Below are 13,771 nucleotides of genomic sequence, written 5' to 3'. Positions count from 1 at the left end.
CAAAGCATTAGTAAATAAGTATCACAATGAGTTTCATTCTGTGTTCTATTTTTAACCTTTCACGGCCATAGCAAAGGGAAACAGGTGTGAAAACAACTACCGCTTAGGCAGCTCATCTTCATTCAAGCAGGATAAGTGTAAACAGATATGCCTTCCATTAGGGGAAAACCTAATAAAGCCAAATGGCATGAAATCACAAGTATGAGCTCAAGCAGACCAAAATCTAACTCTTTGGGGAGCCTTGTCAGCAATATCCCGTTTCACCTCAAATGGGTGTTATTAAGAATGTGCTTTGGGGAGCCACAGAAAAACAGTATGTAGTGTTAAGTTATGGCAATGCTTCCTGAAGAAAGAGAGAACAGTGTAACAGATTGAAACAAACAGATGTTCCAGACCTGGAGGCAAAGGATAATGTCAGAATTTTATGCTCACAATTTGCAAAGATGCTGAGTGGGATGTACTGTTTCTGATCTATGAAGTTTGTCAGGAAGGGTTCTTCCTAGGTCTGTGTGTGTGGCCCCAGTGCTGTGTTCCTGCCTCACAGCCCTATTCTGCCTAGGTCAGGGGTAACAAATGTGCCTCCAGATGTTGTTGGACTCCAACTTCCATCAGCCACAGGCAACATGGCCAGTGGTTAGGGATGATGGGAATTGTAGTCCAACACCTGGAGAGCACCCCGTTGACTGCCCATGACCTACACACTGGTTCCGGTGCAGTGAATTAACATTTTTGTTACCCTTTCCATCTATCCACAAACTTCCAAGTTTGCTGAAATATTTACTGAGAACAATACATCTTCAGAACTTATACCTCTCCCCATTAGGCAATGACTTTCTCACAATTCGAGATTTTTCCTAAATCATTTTCATAAAGAAATTTCATAGAGGAATTAGGATTAGTCTGACACACTTGGCCACAATGTGCTGCTGCTGCTACTAGGCCAACAATTGTCAGGTGATACAAGGAGCCAATAGGATTCCACCTGGCCTATGGAGAACCTTTAAAATATTATAGGATCTGTGACAGAGTACTGCCATCGTTAACTTAATGGATAATTTGTGTCAAAGAAGTACAGGCAACTCCCAATTTACCCCGCCCCATTCTGCCCCTTTTTGTGATGTTCCTGTGACTTCTTGGGTCACTTCTGGGTTTAGCGTGATGTGTGTGTGTGTGTGTGTGTGTGTGTGTGGTTGCACTCATATCAGACTCACCTAAAATAGTCACTTCCTGTAGTCTTAAAAACCCCAGCAAACTTCAGTGTCTAAGCATTAAATATATCCCTGCAGGTATCAGACTGGGACAAGAGTTCCCCCAGGGTTGCCCTACTATTAGGCAGAGTGAGGTGGTGGCCATAAGTGGTAGCTGTAAGTTGTAGATAGCAGTGGCCGTCTCCCTGATGACTGGGCTTTCCCATTCTCCTGAGCCAGTGGCAATATTCATTGTGATACATGGTTGTTATTGGCCTGGACTGGTCTGATTTGCCTAATAATATATGTTAAATATGTGTACCTACTTAGATGTGGCAGCTTTGGTTCAGAATACAAGCTTTCCTCCAAAGAGTGATACCATTTTAACAAAAATGTATTCCAAATAATTTCCAGTGTGACAAACAAGCAGATCTTGGATTCATGTGGTCCTTTGTGGGTTTTTTTGGGGAGGGGGTGGAGTGGGGTGGGGGGTGGGAATCCCCAGTTGATTTTTGCAGACTCTCTGTTTTTCCTCTCAGCTGTTTCCTTTCAAACATGTTTAAAATAGCTGACTTGGGCAGTGTTTTGTTTGGGAAGAAAGGTTTCTGCAACACTAGAGCCTCTAGTGCCCACGTTTGCACAGTGCACCTTATTTTGTCTCGGCTTCTTGTCATACACTATATTTTAGAGTGAAGAAAATTAAAGAAAAGGAGGCCCATATGACTAGTAGAGATTATGAGCAGGGTTGTCTGCCCAAGGGCCACATCAGCACTATACATTTAAAGCACTGTTATACCCCATTAAAAATCATGACTTCCCCCAAAGAATCCTGGGAACTGAAGTTTTTTAAGGCCGCTGAGAGTTGTTAGGGAACCCCCTATTATCCTCAGACAGCTACAATTCCCAGAAGTCCCTAGGAAGGGAGATTGATGGTTAAACCACTCTGGGAATTGCAGTTATGTTGAGAGAATATGGAGTCTTCTTACAACTCTCATCCCCCTTAACAAACTACAGTCCCCAGGATTCTTTGCAGGAAGCCATGACTGTTTATAGTTGTTTGCCACTGGTTTAAATGCATCGTGCAGATGGGACCCAAGTCCAGCTTAAACAAAAGAAAAAGAACCCTGAGAAGGGAGGGCAAGAGAAGTCTTGAAGTTGCCCATCAACAGTACTTGGACAGCGCACTGTTCACAATTCTCCCCACTATGGGGAGGTATAATGTATTACTTTTAAATCATAGTCATCCTATATCAATGTGCATCTCACATGGCAGAGTGTGATTGAGTTCATGTCCAGCTTACTGGTTTCCCACAGGCTGGAAGGGCAAACAGAGGACTGCACACTGCAACATTTAGTGTGGGAACAGAACCCTAGACTAGGTGGGCCATTGGCCTGATCCATGCACCACCACCACCTCAGGTGGCTCAGGGAAGCCCTGGAAGGTGGCGGTGGGGAAAAAAAAAGAGTCCAGAGAGGAGCAGGCAGTGGCAGCAGCAGTCCTGTTCTTTCCAGGCAGCACGTGGGTGACAAGCACAGGAGTCAGTGAGTGGTGCACTCTTCGCAGGTCCAGGTCTGTCACCTCTCTGCAACCCATCACCTGAGCTAATGAGCCTAATGGGTGGGCCAGCCCTGATGCTGAACCATTGCCAGTGCTGAAATCAGATTTGGCTGACTGGTCAGTTTTTTGTACATGGAATGAGAGGAGGCACCATCTTGTCATTCACCTGAGGTAGTGAAATGTCTTGGGATGGCCCTGAAATGAGTCTTGTTTCTCTCCTAAACTTTGAAGTGCTGTGAAGATGAAGTACTTTATGGAAGGAAATATGAGAAGGAAGTAAGCAAAATGCCTTGCCATGATCCCCCCCCCTTGTTATGGCTGGTGTGTGTGTGCGTGTGCATTTGTCGTACATTACTAAGAATTCATGGGAGGGAGGGAAAATTATCCAATAGTCTCTTCTGATAAATTTCAGCTTGCTTAATGTTGAACAAAACACATTGGTTAGCTCATATTGGTGAACGAAGGAAACAGTAGGCCAAGGGAGAACTGGCAGGAGCAAGGGCTAGGCCTATATTATTCAAATAACAATATTGAATAAAAATAATATTAAACAATATTAAAACTAGATCAACAGGTGCACCCAGAACTCTCCACCCTACATGTAGATTGTAAAAATTGTGTTTGTGGGAGGGGGATTTTCCTGAATATTTTTGTGGGATAGGGGAGGAGAGGAAAACAAAAATTACAGGCATAGAATAACAGATGGAGGGAAGGAGCAACCTCCAAGTCATTTGGAGAGAGTTGGCTTTGAAGATGGGACACCCAGGTTCAAATTTCAACCCCCTTTCCACATTGTGATCCGCAGCAGCTGCAGCTTTCGGTCAGCTTGTGCTGAGTGCTAACTTCCAGTTATGTCAGTACACAGGGAGGTGGTTTTGTGTGTTCATGCAGTGCAGTTCATGCAGTGGTGGAAAACCTCTGGCCTGCAGGCCTAATGAGGCCACTAGATCTCACTGTTTGGCCTGCTGGGCTGTTTTGATCAAGTCACACATCTGATGTCATATTTGCTGTCAGGTGTAGGGCATGAAGACGTAGCTTTGCTGGGCTGTGCCCTTGCAAGCACTGTTGATCAGCTGATTACAGCAGCTCTTGCAAAGGCACTGGCTGCTGTCCTTCTGAGCACCCATCTTTTCCATTCTAGTTTCAAAAAAATTGCAGATAAGTCAACAAACCTCTTCCTTGCTCTGGGCCTTTGTGAGTATGGGATTCTGGCTTAGAAGAGCAAACCTCTTACAACTTGATTTCCGAGCTGAGTCTGGTAATCAGGGCAAGCAGCTGGAAAGCGATGGAAGAACAGCACTGATGGAAGAACAATGGTATAAGGACAACACTGGGTCTCTATTCAGATAATCAAGCAGGACTAAATGTTGCAGTGTGGAGTCCTCTGTTCAGTGTTCCAGCCAGCCATGCCCTCTTCTGCAATACTTCATTCCATCCTCTTCCATGAAAGATTTGAAGGCCGAGGATAAAAGATTAAACAATTATCTAGGTTTACCCCCATTTTTTCCCATTTTCTTCAGGCCTTCACATCCCTATCTCCTACCCAGGTTTCTGCCCAATCCCCCTCCCAGCATTCTGTGGGCTGTTTCAGAGAGTCCCTCCCTTAGGTTTTTGTACTTTAGGAAACTTAATGCTCCCCCGAACCTGCTGATATCTCTCTCTTGTGCTTGGATGGTGCTAGTTTGGCTGCATATGCAACAACATTCACCTCAGAAATAAAGGGAATAACTTGGAGATATTGTGATAGCATGTTTGCATTTAATGCAGCTCAGACCCCCACTGACGTCAATGAGATCACACTATCAACCTGTGTTTTTAGCCTGCTTATGTCTGAGAGCTAGTGACTGACTTGAGTCCTCAGGTTTCAGAGCTGAGAAGATTGACCACGTGCTTGATGTCCCCAGCAGTGAAAAGGTCATAGATCACACACCCCACTTTAAATGCTGTCCTTTTCCATATTCATATTACGTATAGTAACTGGTGCTTTTTCTCCTTCCTAACCTATCACAGTTTATATGTGAAAGGTCATAGACAGCATAGATGTTACAGATGAACTGCCAGAACATGATACTTGGCTAATGTAATGTAATGTCCTTCATGCTGCCTTCCAAATGTGCCAAGTGCTGTCTGTGCAAATAAAGACAGCATCTCAGTCTGGGATTAAATGATCGGGTACATGCAAGTTTCAAGGAACATGCCACGAATCTGAAAATCACTAACTTGGCAAGTAAAGAATTGGATGTCCGTGGCTGTTTGTTGAACTAACGTCACAAAGTGTTGGTAGAGTGACAAGTTTAGAGCTCCCTGGCAGGGCTCTCAAATCACAGGCCTGTGGCAGGGTATTTCAAGGGAAGAGAGGAAAGAGGGATTCTGGGCTGTACTTAAATGTGCAGTGTTAATTCACTGCGGCTATAAAATGGCCACTCATTCTTCAGGAACAATGCTGCCAACTTATATTTGTGTAGAGCAATGTCTATGGTTTTTCTTAATGGTAAATATATTATTTTAGTTGTATTTTATGTTTTAATCCTGTATACGAGCCACATTGGGAGAGCATGCCCAGAAAAATAGCATAAAAATACTGAAGACTGATTAAATAGTGAATGATGGCTTTGATCGAAATGCTTCTCCCTTTGTGCCTGCTTATTGCCCCAAAAGGAAAGCTTCTGTTGGTGTTAGCAGAAACTTTCCTCCCAGAGCGAATAAGTGGCACAGTTTATAACCCTGGAGTCAGATTCCTTGTCTTCAGGAGGTGAGGACAAAGACTCTGAAGCAGAAGGGGGAGGACATGCAGGACCACCCCCAGAAGCATATCTACTGGGTGAGTCATTAGCGCCTGTGCCACAGGCTAAGGATGTAATGTTGCCGTTCTCAGATTTAGTGGACTCTCATGGCGAAGACCCGGTTAGACCAGAGGTTCCCCTGATCAGTTACAGTAGAAGAATTCTAGAGAAGGCTGGGCACTTTGAAGTGAAGCTGCATCTTGCAGCACAGGTGGTCCTAGTAATCAGGCTGTCGCTGCTTTTGCTCCTATAGAAGGGTTCCGTTTCAGCTTGTTTCTTGTTGGAACAACCAGCCTTACCTTGTCCTTGCCTGAGATTGGTGCTCGCCATATCAAGCACATGATGCTGCACTTCAGATTGGGACTGCTATACAGCAAAGGGCTAAAGCCTTACCCCTTGCCATGGAACTGCTCCCCCCCCTGCACTGGCTGCTATTTAATTTTTAAAAATAACACAAGGGTTAACAAAATGATTAACACCATGTCTAGTTTGGCCTTCAGTGACAACTGACCTCAATGAACCCTGAGTATAAGAGAATATCTTTCTGATCAGGATTCAGGTGGAGGTATCCATGGCCCAGTCAGGGCTGGGCAAAGATATTTTGCTGCCTGAGGCAAACAAGCTGCCCATGTACAAAAGCACTTTGACACTGGCAACAGATAGTTTACGCCCAGTGTAGCTGAGCACAGCAGGCTAGCCCACAGGGTGCAAGGCAGGCCACGCAGCACACAATACTCTGCCCCTCAGAATCTGCCACCTGCCTAATGGTAGGGCTGGCCCTGGCCCAAGTCACTTCCCATCCCCATTATCAAAAGTCAGTCAAATCCATGCTTTAAAACCCCCACAAAAACATTTTATGCTGTCTTTGAAATATCTGTATGGCTGTGACAGGTTTCAGGAGGTAATTGATTCCCTCTGTACATCTCTCCCACACTACCATTAAACACATTTAGATCCACCCATTGTTGTTGTCGTAGATGCCTGTGTGGTGCAGCGGTGGAGATAATGACATGGTGCATGGCTCATTGTCTTCTTTAGCTTCCAGCCAAGCAAGCTGTGGCCAGTTGGGTTATATATAGAAACAATTAAGATGCCGGATTCTTTCAGCCACTGGATGTAAGAAAACAGATCCTATCTCACACCACTGAAAAATAGCGGTACTTCAGTGAAAAAATACAGGTGCTTTCTTCACCAGACCCCAAACCTTTCCTTCAAGGAGATAATAGTTTTATATATATATATTTTTTATTATATATATATATATATATATATATATATATATATATATATGGATGCGCGCGCACACACACACAGTGCTAGGCTTTGACACTATCTTTTTGACCTAGTCAACTCAACCAAATATTATTTTACTGTGTTAGTTTCATCCAGCAAACTTGCTTTCAAATGCGTCACTGCCGACACTTTGCTTGCATGTTACCTGATGTGCCTGCTCTATGGTTGCTCTAACAACCTGGTGGATAGCATGTCAATTCTTATTTGGCTAAGAACAAATGATAAATACTATACAGAGATCCACATTTAGTTGCCACTGCTCAGTAATTATCTATAAACAAATCATGAGAGAGTGCTGTGTGAGAGCCTCATGGTGGTATATAGCTGTGAACTTGAATTCTACCATTTATTAACTTCTAACAGCAGAAAAGTTGCTGGCTATTCTTAGTAGAAGCAAATTCCATATCCTGCAATATTAAGTAACCTCTACAGCACTAAAACACGTATTGAGCCTGCAAAAGCAAGGAAGGAGGTCTTTTACTGTAGTGTAGGGGTTAACATATATTTCCAGCAGATTGCATCCTATGTACCATGCTAGTAGCAACCTTCATGTCCACACGGGGCAGGCATCGTCAGAGTGGTAAGCCACCCTAACCAAGTATGTTGAAGATACAGGCATGCTACCTCTGTCCATTGCCCGTAGGATAATATATCCACAGCACATCTCCTTGGGCAGCTTTCTCCTTTACTTGTTCTTCCTCTTCCTTGATCATCAGGGGTTTGTTCCTCTTTTACACACCATGTGAAAGGAAGAAGTAGACCATACCCACAATTAAGCTCCTGTGGTTCTCTTAAGCAACCGCTCTGTTTGTACTGTTTGCATGGTATACTGTAAAAGTCCACACATGCAGTGCAAATTGTGTATGGGGATCTCAGCAGGAAGAACATTGACAAATGATAGCACATGCGCAGTCTCTTGACTTTGAGTCAGGACTAGACAGATGCACTCTCTTCCCTGTAGACTTGATGAACAGTGACAATATATATGTACCTGTGCTTTTGTATGTTTAGGACAAAGAACAATGAAGGGAAAATGAAAAGATATGCATAATGAAGCCAGAAGGTTTAAGTGGGTATTTACAAGACTAAGCAGAGATTTATGAAAAATAAGCATTTCCTTTTGAGTGACTGCTGGCTATGATTTTTTACAAGAAAGATGAATGATTCATGACAGAACAAGAACCTGTACAATCATGGCCTAATAATTGTGTGCACAGTCTATTTGCATTTACAGGACCACATTAAGTTAATGGGTTCTAAAGCTGATTCTTCAAATGATTAAGAATAAAGATTTGCTTTCTGCTTGATGCCAATGCTAGTATTAATTTAGTTGCAAAGCCACTGTACTGCATAGAAGTAGTTAAAGGGAATTTCATATTGTTATGTCCTTGCCATTCTGTTGTACCAAGTGAAGGGAGAGAGCTTGTATAGCATACATTGATGCTGAACAACAAATGTATCTTTGATGGCCACTGATGTTAATCTCTTTCTGAAACACATTGTAGAAGGCACCTTGGTGCCATATATGCTTTCAAGGTGAAGGCTGAAAGAATTGTATGTTGTGAATTTGGTTCCAGATTTAATCCCCGGCCAACTGATCCAAATGTCTGTGCTTATTTTGTGTCACAAATGCTGCCACCTACAAGGATTCACCAGTTGGGGTCTTAAAACCCATTGTTGTCTTCTTAATATTATTAATAGATAACATTATCTTCTAAACATCAGAAAGGACCTGGTCATTTACAGCTTTCAACTTGTTACAATAGTGTAGTGAATTGTTACACTGCCATCTAGTGACAGAAGATTCCAGGATGTCAGATGCCTACTATTTTATACTCTACTACTGCTTGTTGAGAATAAGGGTTAGTAAGGTATAAGGCAATGCAAACAAAAACTGCATACCAGTGAGAGAGTAGACATTATTGGACTACAGCTCCCATCATCCCTGACTATTGGTCATGCTGGTTGAGGCTGATAGTCTAACAACCTTCTGGAGGACATTGTATTGGCTCCCCCTGCACTGGGCCAACTATCTCACAGCCTCAGCCCCACTCCCAATAACCAGCCTACCTTAGAGGGAGAAGGATCCAGATGGTGAAGAGGCACAGTCTCAGATTGCTTGGGGAAAACCTTGCAGAGGAGTTGGACTTAGGCAGCTGTGGGGAGTCAGGGACCTTCAGTCTTAGCAACTGCTTCATGGGGGAGATGAGTCGCTGTGCTCATGACACTCCTGTGCAGATCTTGTTTTTGTTAATAAACTCCAAATTACTGCTGGTTTGCTCCTGTCACCTATTATACAAAGTTGTAATATACATCCATTACTCCTCCCAATTTTGTGGAAACAGAAGTATGGGTGTTTAGGGAACATACTTATTAGGGCTCTGAGAGGCAAGAGTGAAATAATATTTATACAGTGCATTTCAAATGTTTGAAGCATTTCGTATATACTATGTGTGATGCTTACAGGAGTCCTCAGGTTTCCCCCAAGCTTACTGAGACACTGCCTCTTCCCCAGCTGGACCCTTCTCCCTCTAACCACTCATTGTCATCCTACCACCAACCCCCTGAGCCTTCTTCCCTTGGGGTTCCCCAGCTGCTGTCTCCTACCATTCCTCTGCATCCAACCGGTCTGTGACATCAGGCTATTTCTAGGGTTGCCATACATCCGGAATTTCCCAGACATAGCTGGAATACTGTAGTTGGAAGCAGTGTCTGGGCGGAAATCACTGAAATATCAGGGACGTTTCTCTATCCATTCATATAAGCAAGAGGCATCATGGGAGTTCAAGGGTACCTTCCAACCAGACACAAAGGGGTGTGGCCCAGGGAGAATTTTTAGGGCCAAATAAACAGGTCTGGAATGCCACGTTTAGCTCCTGGCCTGAGTTTTGCCTCTCCTGATTTACATCACCTTAACAGAGTCTCACAGTTGCCTGACCCCTTTGTGTCTACCTGATTCATGGTCTGCATTGGTTAGGCAAATCAGTGACATGATGCTGATGGTTTAATTCACTCATCTGCCACAGGATGCTGAGTGCTTTAACCAGGGTAACCTGATGCATACCCGCCAACATTTCTCCAATGAAAATAGGGACGTCCCATTCAATAATGATAATTTTCCTATTTATACCCCACACATCTTACTGGGTTCTCCCAGCCACTCTGGGCAGCTTCCAACATATATAAAAACATAATAAAGCATTAAACATTAAAAAAACCTCTATACAGGATTGCCTTCAGATGGCTTGGTGGTTGGATAACTCCATACCCTCCAACATTTCTCCAATGAAAATAAAGACACCCTAAAGAAAAGTCATGCTGGCCACATGACCCGGAAGCTGTATGGTGGCTCCCTCAGCGAATAAAGCGAGATGAGCGCCGCAACCCCAGAGTCAGTCACGACTGGACCTAATGGTCAGGGGTCCCTTTACCTTTAAGGAAAAGTGGGACATTCTGGATCAAATCAGAAACCGGGATGGCTTCTCCAAATCAGGGATGTCCCTTGAAAATAGGGACACTTGAAGGGTCTGCAGATGAGTCAAATAGCTCAGGAGGGTGCACTTTGATTTGGTGGTAATAACTAAATGCAATGCATTGCTATAAATAAAAATATTGTTCGGCAGCTTTTGTTTATTGTTAGGCGCCACACTCATCGCTGCGGTGCGGGGCCTGCTGATAATTTGTTTTGCAGCTACTCCTAATTAACTATGGTGTCTCTACCTTTTGCCAGGCGCTTTTAAACAATTTCCCTCCTATGCCAGCAACTTGACGGGAAGTTAAGAAAGGAAGCTCGCAAGGCCCAGATTACACATAAAGCCTGCAGGCAGCTGACAGGCAATTATGTCTAATAAGGTGTTATGAAAACCACAGCACAGCAGGTGCAGCAAGGAGGAAGAGACAGCCCCCTGCTGGGTTTGCATAGAGATCAGAAGGAAAGTTAAGGGATAGGAACCGAAAAAGCACATAAAATATGAAGCGCCGAGGAAACAGGACATCCTTAAAGCGGCCGCAACCATTTGTAAAAGGAGAGGTCCCAGGGTTCAAAAATACTAGGATGTTGCATTGGCCAACTCTTAATTCCAGATACGTTTTTTTTGTCGGGTCTCCCAATATTATTCAAGGCTCATTTATTTAGGGCTCCTAACCACAATAGTTACTAGTCTGCCTCCATGGTAGGGGACAGTAATATTTCTGAATACTTTTGAAGAGGAGATAGAAGAGATATGATAACCAGCTTTCTTTCTCCTGTTTTGGAGGGTAGGACCTGAACCAATAGATTCAAGTTAAAAGAAAGGAGATTCTGACTAAACACCAGGAAGAACTTCCTGACAATGAGAGCTGTTCGACAGCGGGAGGTTGTCAAACCTTCCTTGGAGGTTTTTAAGCAGAGGTTGGATGGCCATCTGTCATGGACACTTTAGTTGAGAATCCTGCATTGCAGGGGGTTGGACTAGATGATCCTTGGGAACCCTTCCAATTCCATGGATATGAGTTGCTCATTTATTTAGGGTTTCACCCATGCGGGCTATGCTCTGCCTCCAAGGTGTTGTTGTGCTTAGCCCCTGCTTGCCTGCTTTCCCACAGGCATCTGGCTGGGCACTGTGAGAACAGTATGTTGGGCTAGATGGGCCATTGGCCTGATCCAGCAGTGATTTTCTTGCGTTCTTATTTTTTTGCGGCCTCTTCAGAGAATGGCAGCTGTGGCCATTTTGTCAGTTTCCATGCACTGGCTGTCCATGTAACAATATGGGCCTGTGCTAGAGCCAGCACAGGTGTGTATCTTGCTGTTGCAAGAGCTTTGAAGGAGGTATACAAAAAAGCATATCCAAACTGATTTTGCATGTGCCATTGATAAATAGATGATCATTCGTGAAGTGAGAGCTCCGGGACAGAACAGGAGGTGCCATGCTCAGTCCTTGGCAGAGGGGGGGAACATTTTTCAGCATGAAGACTTCATTCCCTTCTGGGGATCACATGCCAACGGTGGGCAGAGACCAGGGCAAAGGTGGGCGGAGCAATTAATGTGAACATTACCTGCGTGCAGTAGGCTAGTTTCTGCATACTGTCACATGCCCCTCTCTTTCCCCTATCCAGGCCTTATCAGAGTTCAAGGGCACATTTCAGCCAGGCAAAAACACTTCACGAGGGCCAAAGCTAGGCCCTGAAAATCTCTGACATGTTCTGGTTTTCGGCTGTAAAAATGGCATTGGGGAATTTTGCCAAATTGGATGTATGGCAGCATAATGGAAAAAGCCGCTCCAGAAAGCTCAACAACTTTGTGGGTGTCAGGAATTTTACTTTTTCAGATACGGAAACCCCAGACAAAGCAAGACTGGGGAGGGGTGTCACCTGGAGAGAGTCCCCAGGGCCAAATAAAGAATCCTGGGAGGCTGCATTTGCCCCCCACCTGGACCTGAGGCAAGCATCAGGTAACATTTACTGAGAAATATTTCTGTTTGAGGCCCCAGAGAATGGCTGTTAATCACAGAATCATAGAATTGTAGTGTTGGAAGGGACTACGAGGGTCATCTGTCACAAGCATTTGTACAAAGCCCATCTGTTTCCTCCCAGTTCATCATGGTGGCGCATGAATGCTGATTTTGCAACATGCACGAGCGTTATCACATCTCTCCCCCTGGAATTTTAGCATAATTAGCTAACTGACTATTGAAGTGACAGTGGATGCTCTGTGACACCATTGCTTGGGCATTCCCTTGGTCTATCTTTTCACATAATCAAGGGTGTAGGACATTCTAGTGACGTAGCAGAGGACAACTTAGTAGGACACCTAAAGGAATAGGACTTGATGGAATGGTTTAGACAGGAAAGCCGTTACATCAGAGAAGATGTTTAGCATTGCTAAACCATCACTATACTTCTTCATGTAATACTTCACCCAAAAATCATAACATGGAAACAGACAGTATTAATCTCAGCACTGAAAACACTGCCAACTACAAATTTGTATTATATTTAATAGCGCCATCTGGTGACTCCTCCTCAGTATTACAAAGCAATGAATTATAATATGCTAAGTACCTTGTCTTGTGGCCAGGGACCTTGGGCTCAGAGGTCGGTTGGGATCAGGGCCAGATTTAGGTTTGATGAGGCCCTAAGCTACTGAAGGTAATGAGGCCCTTTATATGTCCAGCTGTCATTTGCCAACAACAAATTGTCATTTTTTTGTGTTGAATATATGCTATATGGTAATTGATGGACCGAATAAGTATCTAAAGCCATTTGCACATGCAGAATGCAGGCACCCTATATATAGAAATGAGAAAACCAGTGATATTTTAGGGAGTAGACTAGCAGGCAGGGCCCATTACTTACATCATAGGAGCCTACGCAACACAAAACACTCTTGCTCTATGTAGGTTTTATTTTTTGTTTTTTATCTTATATTTTGGAAATGTACACCCAGTTTCCCCCCCTTTAATTTTTTTGGGGCCCCCAAGAGAGTGGGGCCCTAAGCTATAGCTTGTTTAGCTTATACATAAATCTGACACTGATTGGGATGCCTGTGTTAACATTTAGCCTGTGGATGTTTAAATGTGCTTTGGAAGGCATCCCCCACCCCCAGTGCTTCCTGCAGTAGTTTAAAAGCTGACTCATGTATATTATAGTGGTTGCACACAACTGCTAAATTAGGGGTAACATGAACATAGTGTTACTAAGGTTGTGCACCACCCCAATGGTAGCAGAATTCCAGGGACACCCAGGCACTTAGCCTGGGTCTTATTTCCATTGGGAATCAAGATGCCATGGAGACTTTCATGTCTTTAAGAAATATGGTGTATTAACACATACAGTGGTACCTTGGGTTAAGTACTTAATTCGTTCTGGGGGTCCATTCTTAACCTGAAACTGTTCTTAACCTGAAGCACTACTTTAGCTAATGGGGCCTCCCGCTGCCGCCGTGCCACCAGAGCACAATTTCTGTTCTCATC

At 43.9% G+C, this 13,771-nt stretch overlaps 1 protein-coding gene across 7 annotated transcripts in view; it reads left to right on the top strand.

The window, feature by feature from the left end:
- Positions 1–13,771, top strand: part of DYNC1I1 (dynein cytoplasmic 1 intermediate chain 1) — a 228,848-nt gene that overhangs the window by 15,038 nt on the left and 200,039 nt on the right. The gene's annotated exons all lie outside the window — the stretch shown is intronic.

Source organism: Podarcis filfolensis (genome assembly GCF_964270895.1).
Source record: "Podarcis filfolensis genome assembly, chromosome: 12".
NCBI lineage: Eukaryota > Metazoa > Chordata > Lepidosauria > Squamata > Lacertidae > Podarcis > Podarcis filfolensis.
Note: the sequence above shows the minus strand (reverse complement) of the source record. Positions and strands in the feature narration are given on the sequence as shown.